We start from the raw sequence: 27,261 nt of genomic DNA on the forward strand, positions 1-27,261 counted from the left end.
TAGTGAGTATGCACAATGAGAGTTTTTCATAGCCTGGGTTTAATGACACTTTAAGGTAAAAACCATTTAGCCTTTATGACCACTTTAAGGTTTGCTGAATTAATGAAGGCTTAAAAAACAAAAAACAGACATGACCCATTGACCTTTATTTAATGCAGTACACCGCAAGCATGCCATGTGCTTTGTGGTGCACTTCGCTGGGGGTGCAATACTAGCTACTGTAATAGGGCTTTGGGGTTCCATTCAAAAATGAATAGCACAGAGACAGACCACAGTTTCATGTTAAATGCAATGCAATATCAAGCGCTAAGGTGCACTACCTTAACGCATGAAAAAATAGACATGACCCTTTTTTTTAAACTAAATACACCCAACCCACTGTATACATGTTGTGCGCTTCAGTGAAAGTGTGATGCAGGCTGTTAGAAATGAATGGCAAATAACTGTGTGCTGTGGTGCCTTTCAAAATGAATGGCACCACAATACCCTGCACGTTGTGTGCTAACGTGCGGTAATTGTTTGAATGAAAACCATTTCTATTGCTAACATGCTTTAAAAATAAATAACATTTGAATTATGTTTAGTCCTTAAAACTACAAATGTAACACCCTACAATTTCGCCTAGAAAATGTTGCCATCAATTTGGTACCCGGGCACAACTATTAATATCAATTCTTTTTAGATTGTAAGCTCTAAGGAGCAGGGCCCTCCGATTCCTCTTGTACCAAATTGTAATGTAACTGTAATGTCTGCCCTCATGTTGTAGAGTGCTGCGCAAACTGTTGGCGCTATATAAAACCTGTATAATAATAATGGTATTTTTCCTGCCTAGATAAATATCAAATATAAATTATTAGCATCTTTAACCATAACTGTAGCTCTATCAGTGTATATTTATTACAAAAAAATAAAAAAATAAAACCTCAGTCTTCTACAATAATTGGCCAGGTAAAACTACAAAGGAAATATCAGCACCAAATAGTATAAAAGGGAAAGAGTAAAGGAAATGTAAAGTAAAGAAAAAGAAATGAGTCCCACAAATTCTATCATTTTCATAACCTGGAGAACAGCTGCTGCAATCTGCTATGTGAACCACAGACAACATCTTCTACAAATCAAAATGACTTCCAACCTGTGAGTAATTAGGACCTTGGTACACCAGCAACTTTTCAGCAGCGATTTGTAGCATCTACAAATCTTTCTGATTATTTTCTCCGGTGACGACAATAAATAAAGTGCATCCATGGCGACAGAGGCGGCTCTTTAATTAGGCAAATTAGGCGATTGCCTTAGGCCTCGCCCACAGGAAGGGCCTCGCCATCGAGCGATTGCCTAATTTGTCTCTGAGGTACAACACCTGCACTGTCTGCTGCTGTGTGGAGTGTGGGACAGTCTCTCAAACGGCTGGGTGAGCGGGCGGCGGGCGCGCTGCACACAGCTGCAGACAGAGTGAGCTCCGCGGCGGTGGACGAGGGGGGGTGATAAGAGTATGTCTGAATGTCTAATCTGCATGGCTTAGGCTGCCTGCGTGTCCAATAGCAGCAGCGCCGTCCTCCGAGTCCTAGCCCTTCCTTCCCCTAACGGCGGCCCCATTGCATGCCGGGAATTGTAGTTCTCCCACAGAACACAGGCACATAGACTTTAACATGGCCGTCTGGTGCCTGTGCTCTGCAGAGACTACAACTCCCAGATTGCACTGCAGGGCAGAGCTAGAACATCATGTGTTGCTTCTCCAACTGAGTCCTGCTGCCTTTACCAATTTGTCACCAAGGCGAGGAGCAGGTACAGTTTATATACACACACACACACACACACACACACACACACACACACACACACACACACACACACACACACACACACACACCTAACAACAATGCACCCCCACCAAATCTAAGAGTCCAAAGGCCATATTAACTCTGCATTGACAAGACAGTTTTATTTTCACACATTCTAAAAATAACTTTTCATCTGCTTTACTGAGGATGCTTTACAGTGGCTGCGTTTGATGGCACGGTGGCTGCAATTGATGGCACAGTGGCTGCGTTTAATGGCACAGTGGCTGCAATTGATGGGCACAGTGGCTGCGTTTGATGGGCACAGTGGCTGCGTTTGATTGGCGCAGTGGCTGCGTTTCATGGGCGCAGTGGATGCGTTTGATGGGCGCAGTGGCTGCGTTTGATGGGCGCAGTGGCTGCGTTTGATGGCACAGTGGCTGAGTTTGATGGGCACGGTGGCTGCAATTGATGGGCACAGTGGCTGAGTTTGATGGGCACGGTGGCTGCAATTGATGGGCACAGTGGCTGCGTTTGAGGGCACAGTGGCTGCGTTTGAGGGCACAGTGGCTGCGTTTGAGGGCACAGTGGCTGCGTTTGATGACACAGTGGCTGCGATTAATGGCACGGTGGCTGCTTTTGATGGCACAGTGGCTCCTGTATCATTGTCCACCCACAGTCTCTGACCATTTCCCTATCATTATCCGAACACAGTATCTGACCATCTCCTGCATCTTTGTGGCATGATTGTCTGTCAGCACCCTGTCAGTGGCTCCAACTTTTCATACCGTGTTAGCCAGGTAAGAGTTTGCTTGTCAAAATAAAACCGTCTCCTGTATCATTGTCTCTGCAAGTCTCTGACCGTCTCCTGTATCATTGTCCACACACAGTCTCTGACCGTCTCCTGTATTATTGTCCACACACAGTCTCTGACCGTCTCCTGTATTATTGTCCACACACAGTCTCTGACCGTCTCCTGTATTATTGTCCACACACAGTCTCTGGCCATCTCCTGTATCATTGTCCACACACAGTCTCTGGCCATCTCCTGATTTATTGTCCACACACAGTCTCTGACCATCTCCTGTATCATTTTCCGCAGTCTATGACCATCTCCTGCATGATTGTCTGTCAGCACCCTGTCGGTGGCTCCAACGTTTGATACCATGTTAGCCAGGTAAGAGTTTGCTTGTCATTACCATAATAAAACCATCTCCTGTATCATTGTCCACACAGTCTCTGACCATTGCCTGTATCATTGTCTGCACAGTCTCTGACCGTCTCCTGTATAATTGTCTGCATAGACTCTGACCATCTCCTGTATCATTGTCCACACACAGTCTCTGACCATCTCCTGTATTATTGTCCGTACACAGTCTCTGACCATCTCCTGTATTATTGTCCGTACACAGTCTCTGACCATCTCCTGTATTATTGTCCACACACAGTCTCTGACCATCTCTTGTATCATGGATGTGAGGTCGGTGACTGTCCTTTAGCTGGGTTGGACTGTCCCTTAGCTGGGCTGTCTCTTATCTGGGACTGTCCCTTAGCTGGATTGGATGGGTCGGACTATGACCCTCAGCTGGGTTGGACTATGACTATATCCCTCAGCTGGGACTGCTCCTTAGCTGGATTGGACTGTCCCTTAGGTGGATTGGATTGTCGCAGTCCCATAGCTGAATTGGACTGTCAAACTCCTATAGCTGGATTGGGCTGTCTCTCAGCTGTATTAGGCTGTCCCTTAGCTGGGCGCCGGTCTGTCTCTTAGGTGGATTGGAATGTCACAGTCCCATAGCTGGATTGGCCTGTCCCTCATCTGATTGGCCTGTCCCTCATCTGATTGGCCTGTCCCTCATCTGATTGGCCTGTCCCTCATCTGATTGGCCTGTCCCTCATCTGATTGGCCTGTCCCTCATCTGATTGGACTGTCCCTCATCTGATTGGACTGTCCCTCATCTGATTTGACTGTCCCTCATCTGATTGGCCTGTCCCTCATCTGATTGGCCTGTCCCTCATCTGATTGGCCCGTCCCTCAGCTGGATTGGACCGTCCCTCAGCTGGATTGGACCGTCTCTCAGCTGGATTGGACCGTCTCTCAGCTGGGTCGGACTGTCCCTTATATGGGACTGTCCCTTAGCTGGTTTGGACTGTCTTCACTAAAAGAAGAAATTTTGTCATATGAGTTTGTTCTGTCATTAATTGTATGGTATGAGATTTTAGTAAAAATCAACCTTATCAGCAAGGTGTGGCAAAAGGATTGTCTGCCTTAGCAGTTTTGTACATTGAACTTGATCTTGATCTTGGCTTCAAAATTAAATTATTCATCTGTGATAGATGAATTTACAACTGCCAAATGTAGGCGACTGTTTTGCAACTTCTGATATTGAAACATTCAAAAAAATGTACTACTGTTAAAACTTCCCAGGGGGTTTGTGTATGAGCCCCAACTATAGTTAGCACATATATTGTGGTATTGTATATTGAAACAAAGGTGTTGTTTTGTTTTTTGTTATGATTGGCTTTCAGTAAGTGCCTGAGAAAGGACCCTGGTATAAGTCTAATCTAATAGGGCACTCTTAGGCCGCGTACACACGCGCGGACTGTTTGCCCAACCTTGTTCGTCAAACAGTTTGGGCAAACAGTCCGCTCAAAATTAGCATGAGCGGACTTGCCCACACACGAGCGGACTGTTTGACGAACAAGGTTGGGCAAACAGTTCGCTCAACTTTTGAAATGAACGGACTCGCCCACGTAAGGCGGAGACAAGTCCGCCCATTTCGAGTGCGTGTACAGGTAGGCGGGGCCCGCGAGGGAGACGTCGCGGGCTCCGCCGCCTTAAATGGGCTTAAAGGGGAACCCCAACGCCGAAAAAAATCGGCGTGGGGGTTCCCCCCAAGTCCACACCAGACCCTTGTCCGAACACGCTACCCGGCCGGCCAGGAAAGGGGGGCGAGCGAGCGCGCCCCCCCTCCTGAGCCGTACCAGGCCGCGTGCCCTCAACATGGGGGGTGCCTTGGGGAAGGGGGGGCCGCGCGGCCCCCCCACCCCAAAGCACCTTGTCCCCATGTTGATGAGGACAAGGGCCTCTTCCCGACAACCCTGGCCGTTGGTTGTCGGGGTCTGCGGGCGGGGGGCTTATCGGAATCCGGGAGCCCCCTTTAAGAAGGGGGCCCCCGGATACCGGCCCCCCACCCTATGTGAATGAGTATGGGGTACAATGTACCCCTACCCATTCACCTGTGAAATAAAGTAAATAAAAACACAACACAGGGGAAAAAAATATTTTATTGCACAGCCGGGGGTCTTCCGTCTTCGGGGGTCTTCTCGCCGGACTCCTCCGCTATGTGTGTGTAGCTCTTTTGCCAGCGGAGGAGTCCGGCTTTCTTCCTCCCCGCCGCCGGCCTCTTCTCCCGACTTCGGGGGTCTTGTCCCCCTCTTCGGTTCTTCTGCCGGGCCACCGCGCCTGGTCCGGTGGCCCGGTCTTCTGTCGCCGTCTTCCGTTCTTCGGTCGCCGCCTTCGGTTCTTCTGCCGGGCCACCGCGCCTTCTTGTAGCTCTTTTACAGGCGGTGGCCCGGTCTTCTGTCGCCGCTGTCGCCGCTGGTGGCCCGGTCTTCCGTTCGTGTTCTTCTTCTTGTTCTTCTCCAGGAGATGTTGACACGTCGCTCCCTCCGGCCGGAATGCCAGAGCCGCCCTGCGCTGTCACTTTTATAGTGACAATGGGGCGGTGTCACATGGTATATGTCACATGGGTTGGTCACATGGGTTGATGTCACATGGGGACTATGACATCGTAAGGGGGCGGGGTCACCATGTGACCAACCCATGTGACATATACCATGTGACCCCGCCCCATTGTCACTATAAAAGTGACAGCGCAGCGCGGCTCTGGCATTCCGGCCGGAGGGAGCGACGTGTCAACATCTCCTGGAGAAGAACAAGAAGAAGAACACGAACGGAAGACCGGGCCACCAGCGGCGACAGCGGCGACAGAAGACCGGGCCACCGCCTGTAAAAGAGCTACAAGAAGGCGCGGTGGCCCGGCAGAAGAACCGAAGGCGGCGACCGAAGAACGGAAGACGGCGACAGAAGACCGGGCCACCGGACCAGGCGCGGTGGCCCGGCAGAAGAACCGAAGAGGGGGACAAGACCCCCGAAGTCGGGAGAAGAGGCCGGCGGCGGGGAGGAAGAAAGCCGGACTCCTCCGCTGGCAAAAGAGCTACACACACATAGCGGAGGAGTCCGGCGAGAAGACCCCCGAAGACGGAAGACCCCCGGCTGTGCAATAAAATATTTTTTTCCCCTGTGTTGTGTTTTTATTTACTTTATTTCACAGGTGAATGGGTAGGGGTACATTGTACCCCATACTCATTCACATAGGGTGGGGGGCCGGTATCCGGGGGCCCCCTTCTTAAAGGGGGCTCCCGGATTCCGATAAGCCCCCCGCCCGCAGACCCCGACAACCAACGGCCAGGGTTGTCGGGAAGAGGCCCTTGTCCTCATCAACATGGGGACAAGGTGCTTTGGGGTGGGGGGGCCGCGCGGCCCCCCCTTCCCCAAGGCACCCCCCATGTTGAGGGCACGCGGCCTGGTACGGCTCAGGAGGGGGGGCGCGCTCGCTCGCCCCCCTTTCCTGGCCGGCCGGGTAGCGTGCTCGGACAAGGGTCTGGTGTGGACTTGGGGGGAACCCCCACGCCGATTTTTTCCGGCGTTGGGGTTCCCCTTTAAGCCCATTCCAGGCGGCGGAGCCCGCGACGTCTCCTTCGCGGGCCCCGCCTACCTGTACACGCGCTCGAAATGGGCGGGCTTTCCGAGCGGGAACAGTCTGCTCATTTCGAAAGTACAGCGGACAGGCCCACACACGGGCGGACTGTTCGCTCAAACACAGTTTCAGCGGACAGTTTTTCGGAATTTCCGAAAGACTTTGTCCGTCCAACTGTCCGCTGAAACTGTCCGCTGAAAGCCCACACACGAGCGGACTGTCCGCCCAAACACTGTTCAGCGGACAAGGTTGGGCGAACAGTCCGCCCGTGTGTACGCGGCCTTACACCAGGCTGTTTTCCTGCAGGCACCCTAAACAGACACCTGTTCAGAATTGACAGTCATTTGTTGGAGCAGCACCATGGTAGTTGCAGATCAAACAGAAGCAGCTTCTTTGGCTACACAGGATAGCAGGACTTAATTTTCTGACTAAAGTTCCAATTTAATTTTTTTTTTTTTTTATTGATGTTTTGCTAAAGAATACAAGAAACTGAGTTATTTTGTTACTTGAAAAATATTGCACTTTATACCTATTATGTTCCATGCACTACTGAGCAAATATTCAAAGTTACATATTTATATGTTTTTATGTTTTACATTTTTGTAAAAAAATCACTTGTTGCATTAAACAGGTTATGTTTTAGAATATGTTGTAAAATTACTTTTTTTTTTGTTTTATACTTTGTTGACAAATTAATTTCACATTTATGAGACAGCACAAAGGATAATGAGTAGGCAGCTGCACAATTTGATCTATATCTGTGTGCGTGTAACATATATACCCACCCACCCTATGTTTAATGATATTTGATTAAAGAATAATTGGCTAGAGAAATTTATAGAAACTGTGAATTCATAGTTCATAGGATTTAAGTAAATATATGCATTCATACAGTTAATTTTTATCATTTTTATAATATTTTTCCCATTATGGGCGTGAGTGGGGCCTCATGTCTAAGTTTTGCCTAAGGCCTCAGAAAGTCTAGAGCCGCCTCTGCATGGCGATACTAAAGCTGCTTCCATATGTTGCAGAAAATGCAATTGCTCAGCAGCTACGTTATAAATCGCTGTCAAATACCCGTTACCCAACTGAAATTCCTTTTTCTCTAAAGTCATTTTTCCAAATGTCATCAAGCAATACAGCTTTACCATCAGGGATTCATGCATTTTCTTCTGTTATTTCAAAATAGTGTCTTAAATACTCACCTCCTATATATTCTGCTGGGCACATTCTTCTTCACATAGAAAGCATTAGCTATTCCTTATTGAATTATATTATCCTTTTAAAGTCACAAGATGGTTTAACATACGCTCGCATCGAAATGAAAACGTACATTGGAAACGAAAGTGAAAGTCTTAGAGTTACAAAACTATCAAACGTAAAAAAAAAAAAAAAACTCCATTACATCATATGATTTGGTAATGGGGGGTTTACGGCTCATCAATCACAATGAAAGACGGGGAAAAAAAAACCCTCTTCTCCCGGGCCATGATTAAACATATAATTTCAGAAAGAATAAGTGTATAAAAAGCCTGTATCCTTATCCAATAAAACATTCCATGTTCCAGTTTGTAACTGAGTTAGTGTCGCTTGGTTCTTGGTTACAACATGTGGCTGTAATATCTGATATCTCAAGGTCCAGACTGGAGGAAGCAGTGTACTGATGGAAGCACTCAAGCAGAGTGCAACTAGGTTTCCTGAGAAGAGAAGACTGCAGATAAACAAGTAAAACCTATGTAGGAGGATTTGTTTCAATTCTGTGTATCATCTGAGGCTGTTAACTTCATTGGGTATATGTGAGGGTTTACAACCACATTAATGTAACTTATAACCCAAATCAGTTATAGATCACCTTATAGCAATCGAGTCCTGACTGTCCTGCGTTAATGAAATCTCCTACACATTATTCTTTTGCTTATGATTAAAGGATCAAAAAAGTTCACCTTTTTTAATGTTACATGTTACACCCATATTCAGGGTGTTACACCCATACATTACAGATGCACCAGCCTCTGCACCCCCCCCCATCCCCCATTTTGACAGCGAGCAGGGGATCTTTTCCCCCACTTGCTGTCACAACCTACAAAAAAAAAACAACCTCTGTCATTCATTCACAGAGTTCTGTGAATGTGAAAACTACAAGTACCGACAGTCTTTGCAGCGACAGCTTATAGTTCTCAAAGAACTATCAGGACATTGTTGAGCACAGAATCTTCCTGTCAGAGTGTAACTGCCTGCTCATATCAGAGGTATGGGCAGACAACTACACAGTCTGCAGGACTATGGCATTACACCCACGATCTGCTGATCCTGGGTGCAATGTTTTACAGGCTCCTAATGAGAAAACTAATACATGCATATTTTTTTACCTGCAAAAAAAACAAAAAAAAAATGTGCATTTATTCATTTTTTTTGTAAAGGTGAACTTATCCTTTAGGCTGGGTTCACACTGCTGCAATGCGGGAACGCTGCAAATCTACTGCGGGTTCCCGAAACGCATGCCTCCCGACGGCAGTTCACACTGCCCTATGCGAACTGCTGGGAGTGTCAGTGAAAAGTTAGTGACACCTCCAAATCAGTTCGCATATCGCAGTGCGATCTGCAAACTCGGACAGGAATCGGATCGCATGGTGTGAACACCCATGCGATCCGATTCTGCTGTGGACCAAAAAAAGGGTCCTGTGCGAGTTTGGGCCGGATGCGATGCGAATTCAGCCATACTATCTGTATGGCTGAAATCACATTGCACAGAGATCACATGAGATTTGCACTGCAGTGGGGTGCGAATCACATTCGATCTCATACACAGCAGCAGTGTGAACCCAGCCTTAAAGAAATATTGTTTTATTTACAAAATTCAGGTGCCAGTTACCCTTTATTGGATTCTCTATAGGAATATATGAAATGTGGAAGTGTAGTCAGGAACTACACACACTTGGATTACAGCCAAGGAAGAAACCTCAGATTTGATTCATGAAATAAAGTACAGAGCTAGCAAAGGATAAAATCCCACGGCATTCCCCCAAAACTGGGAATAATACAATTTTAGCTAATGCAAACAGGACATTATTTAAGGCTTTACTTAAAAAAAAAAAAAAGATAACCCCCAATGCAATGTCAAATAATACAACATTCAGGAAAAAAAATGTTTGTGGGGTCCCAGTAACCATACACATGTAGCAAAATTAGGGGGAAAAAACTAGGAGCTATATGTGGACATTCAGCCTACTCAGCATGTGATAGTAAAGGGAAAGGTGGCATTAACTACTATCTCTGTATCAGGGTTGTGAAAATCCCCAATTGTTCATCTTTGTGATTCTCATACAATGACGGATTATCAGAGTGTGATGAAATACCACCTACATAATTCAGTGTTTCCACCCTGAACCCAAACCTAAAACACATTACGTACATCTCACAAGACAAAAACCTCTCAGTTCCTCACCTGTCATCAGATTTACAAAAGCAGCTGCAGGCAGTAAATGAAATCAGAGATCTTCTCATACAAATCAGAAACCCCTGCATCCTGATTGAGAGCCCTATCAGGCGACAAATCAACCTGGCAGATTAGGCTTCATGTACTCGGGACGTTTCTCAAACTCTCCTGAACGCTAGCAATCCACGTTTTAACCACTAGGCGCCCATGCTATAGCCGACTTCTATCAGTGTCTGGCCAAGCATGGGTTAAAAAAATAAAAAAACTCTATAGCTGTGGTCGTCAACCCTGTCCTCAGGGCCCACTAACAGGCCAGGTTTGCAGGAGAACTGAAATATCACAGGTGATATAATTTACTGTTCAGTGATTGCAGTATTCTAGTCTGCATCTCCCCAAGGTAATACATAAAACCTGGCCTGTTACCGGGCCCTGAGGACAGGGTTGATGACCACGGATTTAGATAGATATTTAGAAGATACTGAACTATTATCAATTAAGCTGAAAAGAAGAAAGAAAATGATCATATTTACCAAAACAGAAGCTTGGGTTGCATACAAAGCACTGGGAGATACATAGAATCAGCCAGAAGACTCGTGTCTACCAAATCAAGCAAGGCTGCGCACAACTAACAGCCAACTAACCTGATATTACCATCCTTCGTGAATCAGTGGCCCTAATAAGAGAAGTAAGGCATAAGAACTCACAAAAGGCAAATGCACGCGTGATTATTGTGATGTGGAAAATCCCTAAAAAAAAAAAAAGATTTTGCTATAGGTTAAAGTTTTGAGCAAAGTCTTAAGGGACTTTATTCAGTTTTTTTCCTAAATACCGTACACCAGGTCATTACTTTTGTAGAATTTATTATGAACGTTTAATGAGAAATTGGAAACTACAGTACATTCAGATACTGTGACATGGGGAGTTTCCAAAAGCGTAAGCAGTGCTTCATAAAAAGAAGATAAGAGTATTGTAAGAAGACCAACCCAACGCTGCTTTCTGAAATATAATATAAAAAAAGGGCTGCTTTCATTTTTTTTTATTTGTTTTTATCAGTAGAAACTAATTTTGTTTCTCTTTTTCAAAAGTTTCTATATTTTGTTGATTATCTCCTGGATTTCATTACTCTATAGGTATTTGATGGGCTTGACAGATATGAGATTCAGAAGCAAGACAAATTAATTGGAGGACATTCATCAAGTAAATTAGTGATGTAATATATTCGGAAATGCGGGTGTGTCATCTTCAGCAAAATCCAGGAGTGTTTACAGACCGGTGCGTCTTCAAAAGTCAATATTTATCACGGAAGATACGTCAGATTTCCATGAAACAGTTTCATAGTTAGGAAGTGGTCAGGGGCAGGTTTTATTTAGTCAGTCTCAGTCAAAGAAGAGGTTTAAAGACTTAAGCTGTGGCTTTGCAATAAACCATAATCCATCTCCCACATTGGTACAAAGCTAACAAAGTAGATTCTTTAGCAGTATGAACAATGCTGCAGCACAGCATTCTTTCACAGTGTAATCAACAAAGGATTCTTAAAGTGCTTTAAACATCAGACATGAAACATGAACAAAACATATCCTTCTATACTGTGTACTTGTCTTTATAAAAAGCATTGAGTGTAATTTCTCCCTACTGCCGAATTCCTCTGTTATCTGCATGAGTCATATCTGATGGCTTTTCCCTGACTCCAATAGATAATAAAAAAAGCCACAGCTGCTCATGTTCTCTGTGTACTGTGAGGAGGGGGTGTGCCCCTTCCCTCCAATCAGGGCTCAGAGCTCTCTTCCCTGAGCTCTGTAGTGTGAGACTTCAGATCCCGCCCCCTGCTTTTCAGAGCTGAGAGATGCTGTATAAAATGCATGTTTGGAAGGCTGTAGAGAGGAGAGGGCTAACGATAATCAAGTACACATAAAAAGATCTCCGTAAAAAACATGCAGATCAAGCAGCACCGATTATTTAAACTACAATTTCTTTTGTGGAATAAAACTCCCAATAATGAAAAAAATAAATAAAAATAATAATCAGTTCAATCTATATAGTCCATATAGCATACTACAGATGTATATGTCCACAGACTGTATGCTAGTCTCTTTATATTGCAAGATGCAGTAAACCTCTGACACCCGTCCAGTTCACCTCCACACATGCAGAAAAATACACACAAGGGGATGTGTGAAAGAGGGGACTCCCCTTTGGTATTGCTCTTACCAAAACCTCCAGGTTAATTAGGCATATCAGAAAGCTCGGTGGTATGGTAAATCACTACTCCGTCCATCTCTATACAAATAACTCCTCAATATCTCGGTAAAGATGTGAAGAAAAGACAGACATAGTGTAATCCCATAAAAACTGATGCTTTAATTATATTTATAAAATCTTCAATTAATCCACTCACAAAAGAAAAACAACATGAAACATTGATTCACTTTAACAGCTCAGTGTCAGGTATGTGTGGACAGTCCTACCGCTCTCTGCTGTATACACCGAACTCCCTGCAGCCGACAGAGGGTCAGCCCATCCTATCCCATAACACTGCCGTCACTCTGCTCGTCGTATGGCTCCATCCTGATGTGTTTCGTCATTCCAACTTCATCTGATGGTGGAGCCATATGGCGCTCACTCCCTTTTAAGCCACCTGGAGTCGGGGGGGTTCAAGTTTTAACCCTTCACAGGCACTCAGCGCCTCACCCAGCCCCTCCATTCAGCAATCAGCCATACAATTTCCCATAGACCAGATGGCCCACACGATCTGAAAATACGACACCATTCATCCGCCCACCGGCGAAGGCCAGCCGCTGATCTTTTAGTAGATAAACATAGCAACAACAGGTTATCGGCATACACCTACTTGTGTGAGAGTGAGGACTCATGCACAACAATAATCTTATTGATATCGATTGGCACATGAATCCCGGCAAATTGATGCCCAAAAAAAAAATACGAGGCAACAGCCCCTGCTTCTTGGCAAATTAGTGTTCAAAAATAGCCAGGTATCGCAAGCAAATGCATGTGTGGTAGATTACTCCGCTCACCCAAATAAATAAAAAAAAAATTTAAAAATCGTAATAATAAAATAAGTGAAAATGAAGAGACAAAACCACGCTATGGTAATTACTAAACTATACTAAGGTTGCTGCCATCTCTATACTTCACACCTCCCGAAAGAGATTGTGAGCTGCAACTGTTATAAAAGATATATAATAAGGGGCCCAGGCGCTACCTATAATGGATATATTTGTAAGCAGATAAATCCTAGATTAGCTAGAGTGATCTAAGTTATTGTTAGCTCCTTGTTCCTAATGTTCCATAAATAAGAGAGAGAAAAAATGTGCCACATATCAGTGACAAAAAACAGACAAGAAGAGGTGGTCACAACATACATATATATATATATATATACACACACACACACACACACAAGCCACTATGGGGGTACCCTATATTAAAATTCTATATTCCCAGGCCTAAGTAGGTTATCTGCTACCCCCTACGTAGTGTATATGCCAGCATTCAACTCTGGGCATACTATAAGTCTTTAAACATAAGCTTTTTTTGGTGACATTGAATTACTACACTATGGGATATATTTTTCCATCTCCCTGAGGACACACTGGCTTGTAATCACTGCAGCATCTTGTACATCAGAGGAAGAAGAAAAGGTGGACATTTGGGCTGGCGAGGTTTTGCAGCTTGAGACAGATACGCACATCTGCCCCTAGTTGGCCATAGGGATCCGGTGAGTGGGGACCTGAGGGGGTGAGCACAGAAGTCACCGAATTATCTGCATGAGCACCAGTCACTTTAAGATCTACTTGTTTAAAGACTAAGGCCGCGTACACACGGGCGGATTGTCTGCCCAACTAAGTTCGTCAGACTATCCGACAGACAGTCCGTCCAAATTTTGAATGAACGGACTTGACCACACACGATGAACAGACAGTCCGCTGAAAACTTGCACGATGACGTGTACAGCACGTACGACGGGACTAGAAAAACGACGTCCAATACACTGCAATGCAACCTTCGGCCGTGTAAATCCTTTCTGAGCATGCGCCATACTTAGTCCGTCCAACTTGCCTACACACGAGCGGACTGTCCGCTGAAACCAAGTTTGGACGGACAAAACCAAGTTTCAGCGGACAAAATTATGGAAATTCCGAAAGACAAAGTCCGTCAGACTGTCCGCTGAAAAAGTCCGCTGAAGCCCACAGACGAGCGGACTAAGTTGGGCAGACAATCCGCCCGTGTGTACGCAGCCTTATAGTATATATAGCCAAATTTTGCCAAGTGTACTTATTCTTCAAGGACTCTATATGAGAGTTATAGACTTAATGCACATATAGTGCCTATCCACGTGCAATTTGAGGCTATTGTTGTTATTCCTGCACTTTTTGCAATCTTTGCACTTTTTGTATTTTTTGTATATTTTGCACTTTTCCCTTTTTTGGCATTTTTTGGCATTTTTGGGTCGATCCGTATCGGCCAAACATTATTATTTTTTGGCTAATATCACATATTATATAATTTTTAGTTTTTGTCTTTATATTTGGTTGTATATGTGGTACACTTACCCTATTTTTTGCACTATTGCACAAAATTTGCACATGTTCCTATTTGCACATTATTTATCCTCTTGTATGTTTGCACATTAGGTCTCCCTCTGTGGACTAAACTTATGGGTGTACACATACCACAAATTCTATAATTATTTAGGTGGTATATGATATTGTGGTGGAGATCCTTTGTGAAGTTGGCCTAGTGCCCTTAAATAAGATAGGGCCCCTTACAATTCATATGGCTGAATGGTGACAAGTGTCACTATCCAACTAGATACTAGTATACATATTTTTACTTACTTTTTATTTCATCACCTCCTTATATTGTTGTTTCTTGAGCTTGGTTCTATATTCGGCTCCTAATGGGTGGTAGATATTTATCATGGTCTTATATGTGATATTGTACTAAGCCTGACCCTCTTATCTTCATATAGTACGCCCAGAGTTGAATGCTGGCATATACACTAAGTAGGGGGTAGCAGATAACCTACTTAGGCCTGGGAATATAGAATTTTAATATAGGGTACCCCCATAGTGGTATTATATATATATATATATATATATATATATATATATATATATATATATATATATATATATATATATATATATATATATATATATATATATATATATATATATATATATATATATATATATATGTGTATATATATATATATATATATATATATGTTGTGATCACCTCTTCTTGTCTGTTTTTTGTCACTTATATGTGCCACGTTTTTTCTCTCTCTTATTTATGGAACATTAGCAACAAGGAGCTAACAATAACCTAGATCACTCTAGCCATCTAGGATTTATCTGCTTACAAATATATCCATTATAGGTAGCGCCTGGGCCCCTTATTATATATCTTTTATAACAATAAAATAAGTTACACTAATAGGGTATATTTCTTATTAGTCATTCATCTCCTTATGATATTCCTTAAAGGCCAGCATGTCGGGAACCATGAAACAGACAGAGACAGAAGTACAATCAAATCACACTTGTTTATTAATAAAAATAAAAAGCTAAATAGAAAAAAAGCGTATTCAAGCATAGCCAGAGTCCAGTAACCAGATCGGATAGTCAGCCAGTCCAAAGTTCATAAACCAGATCGGGTAATCAGCCAGTCCAGACGTCAGGGATCCAAAGAGAGCAACTGCAAGCAGGATAGAAGCCAGGAGGGATGTCAGCAAGCCAGTCTTGAAACAAACAGCAGGAGATGGTTCCTAGTGATGTGACCAATGTGAAGGCAAAGGAAAGAGTGAGCTGGAAGGCTTTAAATAGGCAGGCCAGACAAGCATCATCTGGAACAGCTGGTAACCATGGAAAGAGAAGAGAGCTGGCAATTAGCCGACAGCTGAGCGGCCAGCCCAGAGGAGGAAGGGCTAAGCCAGCCCTGACAGTACCCCCCCCCCAATGACCCCTCTCCCTCGGAAAGCCACCGGGCTTGAGGGGAAACCATCTATGGAACTCACGGAGGAGGACAGGGGCATGTACGCCAGAGGATGAAACCCAGGAGTGTTCCTCCGGACCGTACCCCTTCCAATGCACCAGGTACTGTATGTGCCCACGGAACCTACGGGAGTCAACAATGGATTGTACCTCATACTCCTCATGGTTCTCAACCTGAATAGAGTGAGGACGTGGCACCGAGGTGGTAAATCGGTTACAGACCAACGGTTTCAATAAGGAGACATGAAACACATTTGAGATGCGCATACTAGGAGGAGGGTCCAACGCGTAAGCTACTGGGTTAATCCTGCGAAGGATACGGAAAGGCCCAATAAACCGAGGTGCAAACTTCAGTGAGGGAACACAAAGCCGGAGGTTGTGAGATGACAGCCAGACCCTGTCCCCAACCTGGTAGGAAGGCGCAGGCAGGCGTCTGCGGTCAACATGGAGTCTGTACCCATCATTAACATGACGCAAAGCCTCTTGGACTTTTACCCAAGTGGAACGAAGACCACGGAAATGCCCTAACGCAGGAATACTCTGTGGAAAAAACTAGTCAGGCAACATGGAAGGTTGGAAACCATAATTCACCATAAATGGAGACAGTCGGGAGGCAGAATTCAAGGCATTGTTGTGAGCAAACTCTGCCCAAGGTAATAGGTCAGACCAGTTGTTATGATGGTCAGAAATACAGCAACGTAGGAATTGCTCCAAGGACTGATTGTCTCGTTCTGCGGCCCCATTAGACTGCGGGTGATACGCAGAAGAGAACGCAAGCTGGATTCAATACTGTGCACAAAAGGCTCGCCAGAACCGGGAGACAAACTGGCTGCCCCTATCCGAGACAATCACTTTGGGTAGCCCATGTAAGTGAAAGATCTCCCGAGCAAAAATGGAAGCCAGTTCCTTAGAGGTGGGCAACTTCTTAAGTGGAATACAATGACACATCTTTGAGAACCGGTCAACCACCATAAGGAGAACAGTGTTGCCTTGGGAGTTGGGCAATTCCACAATGAAATCCATAGACAGGTGAGTCCAGGGCCTCTCTCCATTGGGTATGGGTTGTAGGAGGCCCACTGGAAGGTGTCGCGGAGTCTTACTCTGAGCACACAGGGACAGGCAGCTACAAAGGCAGTAACATCAGCCTGTAGACTAGGCCACCAGAATTGTTGGGAGATGGCCCAAATGAGTTGATTCTTCCCAGGATGGCCAGCTGCCTTGGCAGAATCGTAAGTCTGGAGCACTGCAGTACTGAGACTCTCTGGGACAAAGCAGCGGTCACAAGGTTTATCAGGAGGAGCATGGACCAGAGCAGCAAGAATTTTGTCACCCAAAGGAGAAGTAAGACTGGTGTGAACCGTAGCCAAGATACGATTAGGAGGAATCATAGGAACCGGAACCGACTCCGACTTGGAAGTGGAGGAAAATTGTCGTAACAAGGCATCAGCCCTTACATTCTTAGTACCGGGCAAGAATGAGACAATGTAATTAAAGCTTGACAAGAAAAGAGCCCATCGCGCTCTTCTGGGAGAGGAGTTGCTTAGCCTCAGACAAGAATGTAAGATTCTTATGGTCAGTAAGAATAATAACAGGCACAGTGGTACCTTCAAGGAGATGTCTCCATTCTTTCAGGGCTAAAACGATCGCCAAAAGCTCTCTGTCACCAATCTCATAATTGCACTCAGCAGGTGACAATTTCTTGGAAAAGTAGCCACACGGATGCATAGCGCTCTGAGTTAGGACTTTGAGACAGAAGGGTGCCAACTCCCGTCTCAGAAGCATCAACTTCTAGGATAAAAGGCAACGTAGGATCAGGATGTGCCAACACAGGAGCAGAAACAAAGGCAGCCTTGAGAGTCTCAAAGGCCTTAATGGACTCCGGAGACCAACTCTCTAGGTTATCGTCCTTTCTGGTCATATCAGTCAGAGGCTTGTTCAGAGATGAGAAGTTACGAATAAACTTCTGATAGTAGTTGGCAAAGCCCAGGAAATGCTGCAGAGGACATAAACCCATGGGTCGAGGCCACTGTAGGACTGCTGACAGTTTCTCTGGGTCCATCAAAAAACCAGCAGTGGAAATGACATAGCCCAGGAATGTAACCTGTTCACGATGGAACTCGCACTTCTCCAGTTTACAATAGAGATTGTTCTCTCTTAGTTTCTGAAGTACACGACAGACATCTGGGTGGTGGCTCTCCAGGGACTTGGAAAATATGAGGATATCATCGAGAAACCACCACACACACACACACACACACACACACACACACACACACACACAATTGCAACAAATCTCGGAGGACATCATTAATAAATTCCTGGAAAACTGCCGAGGCGTTACAAAGGCCAAAAGGCATTACCAGGTATTCATAATGGCCTGTTCTGGTATTAAACGCAGTTTTTCACTCGTCGCCCTCCTTAATGCGCACGAGATTGTATGCCCCTCTTAGGTCAAGCTTTGTGAAAACCGTTGCTCCCTTGAGGCGGTCAAATAACTCCGTAATCAATGGAATTGGGTAGGCATTCTTAACCGTGACACGATTGAGACCCCTATAATCTATACAAGGTCTCAGTTCACCATTCTTCTTTTTCACAAAGAAGAAACCAGCACCAGCAGGAGACGAGGACTTGTGGATAAAACCTCGAGAAAGTGTGTCAGGAACATACTCCTCCATGGCCTTATCCTCCAAGACCAGCGGAAATCTGGGTGAGGAAATAACTTGGAATTGGATTATCTCATGGTGAAGAGCCCCTACGGCCATGGACAATGGAACCGTCTCATGAGTCACATGGGAAGACTGTAAAGGTCTCCCATCAAGAGCCTCAATGGCAAGTGGAGTGTCTCGCAGCTGCAACGGAATCGAGTGCTGCGAAACAAATGCAGCATCAATGAACAGGCCTGCAGCCCCAGAGTCGATTAGAGCCTGTATTTCGATGGACTCCTCAGCCCAAGAAAGGGTGACCAAAACCAGGGGCTTATCCTTCTGGATAACTGGGGACGAAACAACGCCACCTAAGGTCTGTCCATGACAGGTCCTCAAGGTTCAGGCGTTCCCTGGACGGGTAGGACAAGACTTCAAAAAGCGACCTGCCTGGCCACAATAAAGGCACAATCTCTCCCTCCTCCCAAAGGCTCTCTCATCCGCAGAGACGCGTGAAGCCCAGGTGCATGGGTTCATCTTCACTGACCAACTTGGTACCAGGAGGCATGGGAGGTGAGGGAGGCATGGGTGGGACTACAAAGCTCGGAGGCAAACGTACTGGAGGATTCCGCAAGCGCTCCTTAAGAGAAAGTCTTTCTCCGAGTCTGGAGTCAATGAGGATGGCAAACGAGATCAAGCTCTCCAGCTCAGTGAGTATATCTCGGGCTGCTATCTCATCCTTAATGAAATCCGAGAGACCACGAGAAAAAGCCACGAGGGCCTCATTGTTCCAAGCAACCTCTGCTGCCAGAGTATGGAATTCAATGGCGTAGTCGGCAACATGTTCTCGTACTCTGTTTGATGGACATGAGGCACTTGGCAGTAGAAGCGGAGCATGCAGGAACGTCAAAAACCCTTTTAAAGGAGGCCACAAACTGAGGGTAACTCAAGACAACAGGTTTTTGCGTCTCCCATACAGGGTTAGCCCAGGCCAAGGCTCTCTCAGAAAGCAAAGATATCATGAAACGTACTTTGCTTCTGTCCGTGGGAAACGCCTGGGCAGCATTTTGAAGTATATCTCAACCTGATTGAGAAACCCTCTGCATTGAACTGGATCGCCCCCAAATTGCTGGGGAAGCGGAGCAGAACCAGACATACCTCTTATAGAGGTAATACTCGAGGCAGGTGCCTGCACAGAGACTGGCACAGCAGCAGGGACGGCCTGCGACTCAGGTTGTACCGGAGCAGCCACCGTGGGGGATTCCAGGTGAGCCGTGCGATTCAGGAGCGTTTGTAACGCCAAGGCAAACTGATCCATGCGGTGATCTTGCTCATCCAATCTGGAAAAAATATTACCAACAAGTGGATTGACTGTATCTTCTGAATTCGTGGCCTTCGCGTACTGTCAGAAACCATGAAACAGACTGAGACAGAAGTACAATCAAATCACACTTGTTTATTAATAAAAATAAAAAGGTAAATAGAAAAAAAGCGTAGTCAAGCATAGCCAAAGTCCTGTAGCCAGATCGGGTAGTCAGCCAGTCCAAAGTTCATTAACCAGATCGGGTAATCAGCCAGGCCAGAAGTCAGGGATCCAAGGAGAGCAACCGCAAACAGGATAAGAAGCCAGGTGGGATGTTAGCAAGCCAATCTTGAAACAAACAGCAGGAGATGGTTCCCTGTGATGTGACCAACGCAAAGGCAAATTAAAAAGTGATCAGCAAGGTTATAAATAGGCAGGTCAGACGAGCATCACCGGGAATAGCTGGTAACTGTGGAAAGAGAAGAGAGCTGGCAATTAGCCGACAGCTGACTGGGCCGACCCATAGGAGGAAGGGCTAAGCCAGCCCTGACACTGGGCCAATTTATTTCACCCCAATTCTGGAATTTCTGCAATTCTTTCTTCTGTCATTAGATGGCCAGGTATCTGGTAGCATTAGATAAGACAAGTCTCAGCCAATGGGTAGGGATTTTCTTGGGTCCCTTGGCCTGCCAGGAGAGTCTATTTATTTGCTTCGAGTCGGGTGATTGGGGTTCTGTGCCACCAGGACGGCTGTCTGGGTGGATGTGTGTAGTAATGCCCCGGGCTCCTAGGCCATAAGCCTTGGGCCTATCCTGGGGACATCTGGCTGCTAGGCTGTCTGAAGGCCTATCCAGAAGCAAGAGAGTAGCGTAGGGTTGGGACTGCGACTTGCAGTCCAAACAGAAGCAACGGTTCTGCCGGCTGGAGAACCAGCTGTGGTCAGAGGTAGGGGGGTAAGCTGTCATCACTAAAGGCACCATCCTTTTTGCCAAGAGACCACTGTGAGTAGCTGAAGCAAGAACTTGAGCAGCATTCTCACCAGCCGGGGATGGTGAAGAATTGGGAAAACTTCAGCAGGTTCCAGCAACCAAGCAGGCCAGTGGGGTCATGCGTGAGGAGTATCTGAGTGCCAAGCGAGGGACCCAGCAGTGATGTGGGGTAACGCTTTAGGAAGATACTGAGTGAGTAGATTGGAAGAGCTCAGGAGATCCAGTGGTCAGTGGATCTGTTAGTCTAGTGAAAGAGAGGGAGCCCAGCTGAGTGAACTTCTACAACCATGTTAGAAATTGTTACAAGATTGTTGCCATAGGAAACAGCAGTCCTACTCATGCAGACCTGTCTAGCTGGATGCCTTTCCCTGCATGGCTGTCTACCTATAGAAGTCTCAGAGTCTGCCGATTAGCATTGCATCTACTAAAGAGTGTGCTGGCCCTAACCCTCTCTCCCACAGTTCTGTTTAAGAGACAGTTTTCTAAACCGGGCATATCTTTACACACATTATACCTCCCTAAAACCAGTGGAGGCCTTGGTTTCTCTAACTCAGTGTTTCTCAAATCCAGTCCTCAGGCCCCCCCAACAGGTCATGTTTTCAGGTTTTCCATTATTTTTCACAGGTGATTTGATCAGTTTCACTGCCTTAGCAATTACCACAGCCGTTTCATCTGAGGGAAATCCTGAAAACATGACCTGTTGGGGGGGCCTGAGGACTGGATTTGAGAAACACTGCTCTAACTTTGCATCCTATTATAAAGCAGCACACATTGCTAGCATATCTAAATTGCATGCACCACATGAAATTCCTCTATGGGCTACAATTTAAGCCACAGAATGTGATCCTATATCAATCTCTAATTTACTTTGGCATCCTCACAAAAGATGGTCCAAAAATTATGTAATCCCATTACTAAACACTTCATCTCTCTTTGGGATAAACTCAAATTTCAACATAAATTACAATCTCCACATAACCCTCTTTCATTTTCCAAAAACCCCACCTTTTACCCTGGTTGGGTCTCTCTTCGTCATTAAAAATTTTGACCTCTTTGAAGCCTATTAGAACCTCTGGCTCTAATTAGGTGCTTTAAAAAAAAAAAAAAAATACACCCCCTCCCGCCCCCACCATAGGACTCAATGCGTCTGGTGTAAAACCTCCCCGCTAGCGGCCGAATGCCACCGCTAAAACGACGGCAAAGCGTTGCTAAAAATAGCGCCGTTTTACTGCTGGCACCACTCCTGCCCCAGTGTGAAAAGGGGCCTTAATGAATAAAGACCATAATGGAAACGCTCACAAACGAGCGATTATAAACAGCAATATGATACTGATACCCATGCTGTTTATAATCGCTTGTTTGTGGGTGTTTCCATTATGGTTTTTATTCATTAAATGTCTTAACTGCTACACCTAGAAGGCGCTGCTTTGTGCCTGTTTTTATATTCCCTGGATCAACTTTACCTATAAACGTTAGTACCCAGTTATATTATGTACACCTAGGAAAGAATCCAGGCCTTCTTTTTAAAGCAATCCACTGAGCTGGACAGAACCCCCTCTGGGGGGAGTCTACTCCACATTTTCACAGCTCTTACTGTAAAGAAACCTTTCAGTTTTTGGAGAATAAATCTTTTCCCCCAGACATAGAGAGTGTCCACTTGTCCTCTGTGATGACCTTAAAGCGGACAGTCATTTTTTCAACTTTTCATCTATTAAATATTCTGCCCTTGTTGTTTTAACTTTGGATAGTAAAACATTGTTTTTCTGCTAGTAAATACCTTATTCTACCCACTTCTTGTTTCTTGTCCTCTCATAGGTGAGTGCAACTTATTGCATTAGGGCGTGCACCCCAAAGGCAAAACACACATGGCTTTCTCTGCAGCCTCAGCTGCACTGGACAGTGAATGAATAGTGCTCTGTGCTGAGCGGCTTCTTGTTCATTCACTAACTGAAGTGTAGCAAACATAGTTTACTATGCTTCAGTTATGCACAAACACAGTGAGCGAGTGTGTTAATTTAGAAAAGTAAGGGGCTGATGAATTACATTTACTAGCCCTCCCCCCCCCCCCCCACACTCTCCATTCTATGAGTGCAACACAGGGGGAAGCCCAGACAATAGTGGGAATCAGCACTGCACGCAGTGATTCGGGTAATGCGCATGCCTGTGCATTCTCTCAAACTTTAGGCCCCTTTCACATGTGCGGACTGTTCAGATCAGTTTTTTCAGTTGGATCTGAACAGTCGCTCCGTACAGCTATATGGAGCGACGGATGTCATCAGTGACTTGTCCGTTGACATCCGATCTGCCCTGATCCAATCCGCAAAATGGATGGATGTTCTATTTTCCATCCGTCTGGCAGATTGGATGAAAACGGACAGGTGGCCCATAATCATCCGATCCCCCATAGAGGAGAGCGGTCTCTCTGACAGCACCATCCCTGCACAGTGTGTAGAGACAGATTTGTCATCCGCCGGTGTTCTTCCATATATCGTCTGTCCATCGGATAGTGTTTCCGCCCCGTACTGCGCAGGCGCAGTACGGAGCAGAAGGAGATTCGGAAAATCTCAGAAGATGAACGGCGCCTGCACCGTGAGTCGAGGTGCTAGCCCCACCATCCAAGTGGACATAGGGCTGCAAATATTACAGGGCCCCTCGCCACGCTTCGGGCACAGCCTCGCTGCGCTTGGCTCTTTTTATTCTAACTCTATGTCCACTTGGATGGTGGGGCTAGAACCTGGACTCACGGCGCAGGCGCCGTTCATCTTCGGCTATTTTCCTAATCTGTGTGTCCTGTGTACTGCGCATGCGCAGTACACAGCAGACACTATGTGATAGTAGGAGTAAACGGATGGCTAAATACGGATCTGCAGGTCTGAAAGAGGCCTAACCCACAACGTTAGGTATGACACACTCAGCCCCAAATTATCTGTGTAACTTCCAAATTAGAATATAGTCAGCTCTTGTAAACAATGTCTTTACATTTCAGAGGATTGAATCAGCAAAGCAAGGAAATGAAGGAAAGCGTAGTCTCCTGTGCCTCCCGGGGGGGTCTGCTCATGAACGATTCCCTGTAAAGTAACCACAATGCATTGTAACATGCAATTAGAAGGACTGAAAGTAAACTTGCACAGCAAGAACCTAGCAGTGATGTGTGTGGTGATTTAATGCGGTAAAAAAAAAAAAAAAAAAAATGATGTGCTTTGCCTATTCTGAATCACTCAGTAAATGCCGAATATTTCCACCTACAGCTATTTTCATCAGACTTGTGTAGTTGCAGTGAGTCACACATTCAGAACACACAAAGCACACGGGTGGAGTGTCCTTGTGACTGTTCGGTCTTAACTGACTGCAGACATTTTGTGACTCGTATTTCATTTCCTGATTTTTTTTCTGCAGGTAATAACATGTCGCACATTCCATTATTATTGGGAATTATGCCATGTTTCCTCATGCCCCCTGCGATGTGGTTTTCCCAATGTACACACTATATAGAAGAAGGCAGGTAATCACTGAACAGCACACTTTTGCAGCCCCCTTTCCTGATCCTGCTAAGATGCGTATGAGCACTCAGCCCCGCTACTGCCAAGTGCGTCACGGTGGCTATGGCGTGCGTTTTTTTCTACTATCCTCACCAGAACTCCGAAGATTTTAACCCTCAATGCACGGATTCTGCTGAGAGGATGACGCTGCCATTGCTCGGCTTCTTCCTGTAAAATGTGACTGGGAGTGGCAGATTATTAACCTCGTAGCTGCTGAAAGTCAGCTGTTCCTCAGTGTTTCTCAGTGTAGCGACCACAAATTTTGCCCAGCAAGTCAGGGCTAAAAAAAAAACGCCCCATTTTATGGATCTTTATCTTGTTCTCAGTTTGCCATAGACAAGTATTTATTTGTAAAACCAAAAAGAAAACCTCTGATATACAAGAGGGTGACATATTCCTCTGGAACAGGAAAGTGAGTCAGACGCATTCCATCTGGGAACATTGTGTCCTTTCACAACGCCTGTCAGGGGATTTCCCAAAGCCGTGCCTTTTATCAGCATGCCTGGGAAAGCATAGGATCACCACACACGTTACAATCCGATTCTACCATCTCTCTACAATCTCCTTTCGATTTACTAAAACTGTAATATGAGGACGCAGCTAAACACTTCATTCAGTATGTATAACATCAGGCAGGCCTATGGTTGCCACCTCATCCCTTTAAGGCCAGTGTTGTGTCGAATACTGTCCCCCGTCGGATGGTGTCCGCTCTGTACTGCGCTTGCCAATGAGACGTCGAAAGTCTCCAAAGATGAACGGTGCCTGCGCACTGAGTCCAGGTTCAAGCCCCACCATCCAAGTGGACATAGAGTTAGAATAAAAAAAAATTGCAGAGAGAAGAGAGGCCGTGCCCGAAGCGTGGTGAGGGAAGCGAGCCGGCGAAGGGCTGTCTTACTAACTGCTACCGTGGATGGTGGGGCTTCAACTTGGACTCAATGCGCAGGCGCCGTTCATCTTCGGAAGCTTTCGGAGTCTCCTTGTCCTGTCCCCCCATCGGACACTATCCGATGGGGAGACAGTTTTTGGCAGAACACCAGTTAGCACTGCTGCAGTGCGAATTTTTGTTGCAAATTCTTTATGTGTTTTGGCGAATCTACTGCGATTCTACGGAAAATATTGCGAATTGGTTGTCAAATTGGGAGGGGATCACGATTTTATGTCTGACCAGCCATATAAAAAAAAATGAATATCGCAGTGATGTGAAATTGCGTTTTTTTTTTTCAATTGCAGTCTATGGAGCTGAATTTGCACAGGACCCTTTTTAGTACGCAGCTTAGATTCGCAACGCATTGATGTGAACTGCACTAATGGAAAACTATGTTATTTAAATTACTTGCAAACTTGATTGATCGCAACGGCTAAAAATTTGCAATAGAATTCGCAGCAGTGTGAACTGGTCCTTAAACCCGAACACATTACACAGGTTCTGTGGCTAATTAAGGTGGTAATTAAACTCACTTGCTGCCTTATTTGCATTTAATTAGCCTTTAGAACACGTGGAATTCAAAAGGTGTTCGGGTTTAAAGGGATGAGGTGGCAACTCTAGGCAGGCCTTAGGCCAAAATTCACAGCTGGCATTGCCAATACACACAATTTTGTATACTTTTGTTTGTGTTTTTCCCATGTTTTTACTTGAATGGGCTGCCCTACATGCAACAAACGCATCAATGAACCTCTTGCACCTTTACGGGCATAGAGCTGCATGTTTTTTTACTGAGCTTTACAGCATGTTTTGATGCATGCAAAAGCTGGTGTATGCTGGCTGCGTTTGGAGGTGCCATTAAAAACTAATGACACCGTAAGCACAACTCACATTTCTTGTGCATTCGTGAAGCCGCTTTATATGGTGGTGCAGCTACAAGCTTGCTCCCAAGCCAGGCTGTGCACATCAACTGACACACATAGAGCAGCATGCTCAGTAGGAAACGGGCAGTGAAGCCCCAAGGTTCCACTGCCTGTTTCCCTTAGATAGAATGGCGGCGCCGGGACCCGAGAGCCAAGGGACGGGTCAGCCTCGGGCAGCCGACATCGCGGGCGCCCTGGACAGGTAAGTCTGCATATTAAAAGTCAGCAGCTACAGTGTTTGCAGCTGCTGACTTTTAAAAAAATTTTTTTTAAAGCTGGCCCTCCTCTTTAAGGAGATAGGGGCGATACAACAGCTGGGACAATTTTTTACCTTACTGCAAGGAATGCATTAAGGCCCCTTTCACACTGGGGCAGGAGGCGCATCGGCGGTAAAGTGGAATTTTTCCGACGGGAAAAGTAGCGGCCGTCAAAGGGTTAAAAACCACTGCAAAGCGCCTCTGCAGATTTGCCGGCAGTATAGCTGCGCTGCCCCATTGATTTCAATGGGCAGGGGCGGTGGAGGTGCAGTATACACACCGCTCCTTCACTGCTCCAAAGATGCTGCTAGCGGGAATTTTTTTACCATCCTGCTAGTGCACTGCTTTCACACTGGAGACACAGCAGCGGCTGTTTCAGATCGGTTTGCAGGTGCTATTGTTGGCGCAGTAGCGCCTGCAAAACGACCCAGTGTGACAGGGGTCTAAAGGTAAAATATGTCTTGACTTTACAACCACTTTGGCCCCTTTCACACTGGGGCGCTTTTGCAAGTACTACATCGCTGTAAAGCGCCCTGAAACAGCCGCTGCTGTGTATCCAGTGTGAAAGCCTGAGGGCTTTCACACTGGAGCGGTGCGCTTGCAGGACAGAAAAAAAATCTCCTGCTAGCAGCATCTTTGGAGCGCTGAAGGAGCTGTGTATTCACTGCTCCTGCCCATTGAAATCAATGGGGCAG

General features: G+C 45.6%; 1 protein-coding gene across 3 annotated transcripts in view; it reads right to left on the bottom strand.

The window, feature by feature from the left end:
• CFLAR (CASP8 and FADD like apoptosis regulator) overlaps window positions 1–27,261 on the bottom strand; it is a 65,909-nt gene that overhangs the window by 26,134 nt on the left and 12,514 nt on the right. Inside the window, exon 1 of one of the 3 annotated variants that reach the window (XM_077448629.1) lies at window positions 24,558–24,717. The exons of 1 other annotated variant lie outside the window; for it this stretch is intronic. The gene's annotated coding sequence lies outside the window, so the exon portion shown is untranslated. Of the gene's footprint in view, window positions 1–7,743; window positions 7,879–24,557; window positions 24,718–27,261 lie in introns of those variants that run through there. One more of the 3 variants, XM_077448630.1, reaches the window with a different exon arrangement.

The sequence above is a fragment of the Lithobates pipiens genome, unplaced genomic scaffold (assembly GCF_037356315.1).
Source record: "Lithobates pipiens isolate NorthernLeopardFrog02 unplaced genomic scaffold, aLitPip1_a1.2 Scaffold_22, whole genome shotgun sequence".
In the NCBI taxonomy this organism is placed as follows: domain Eukaryota; kingdom Metazoa; phylum Chordata; class Amphibia; order Anura; family Ranidae; genus Lithobates; species Lithobates pipiens.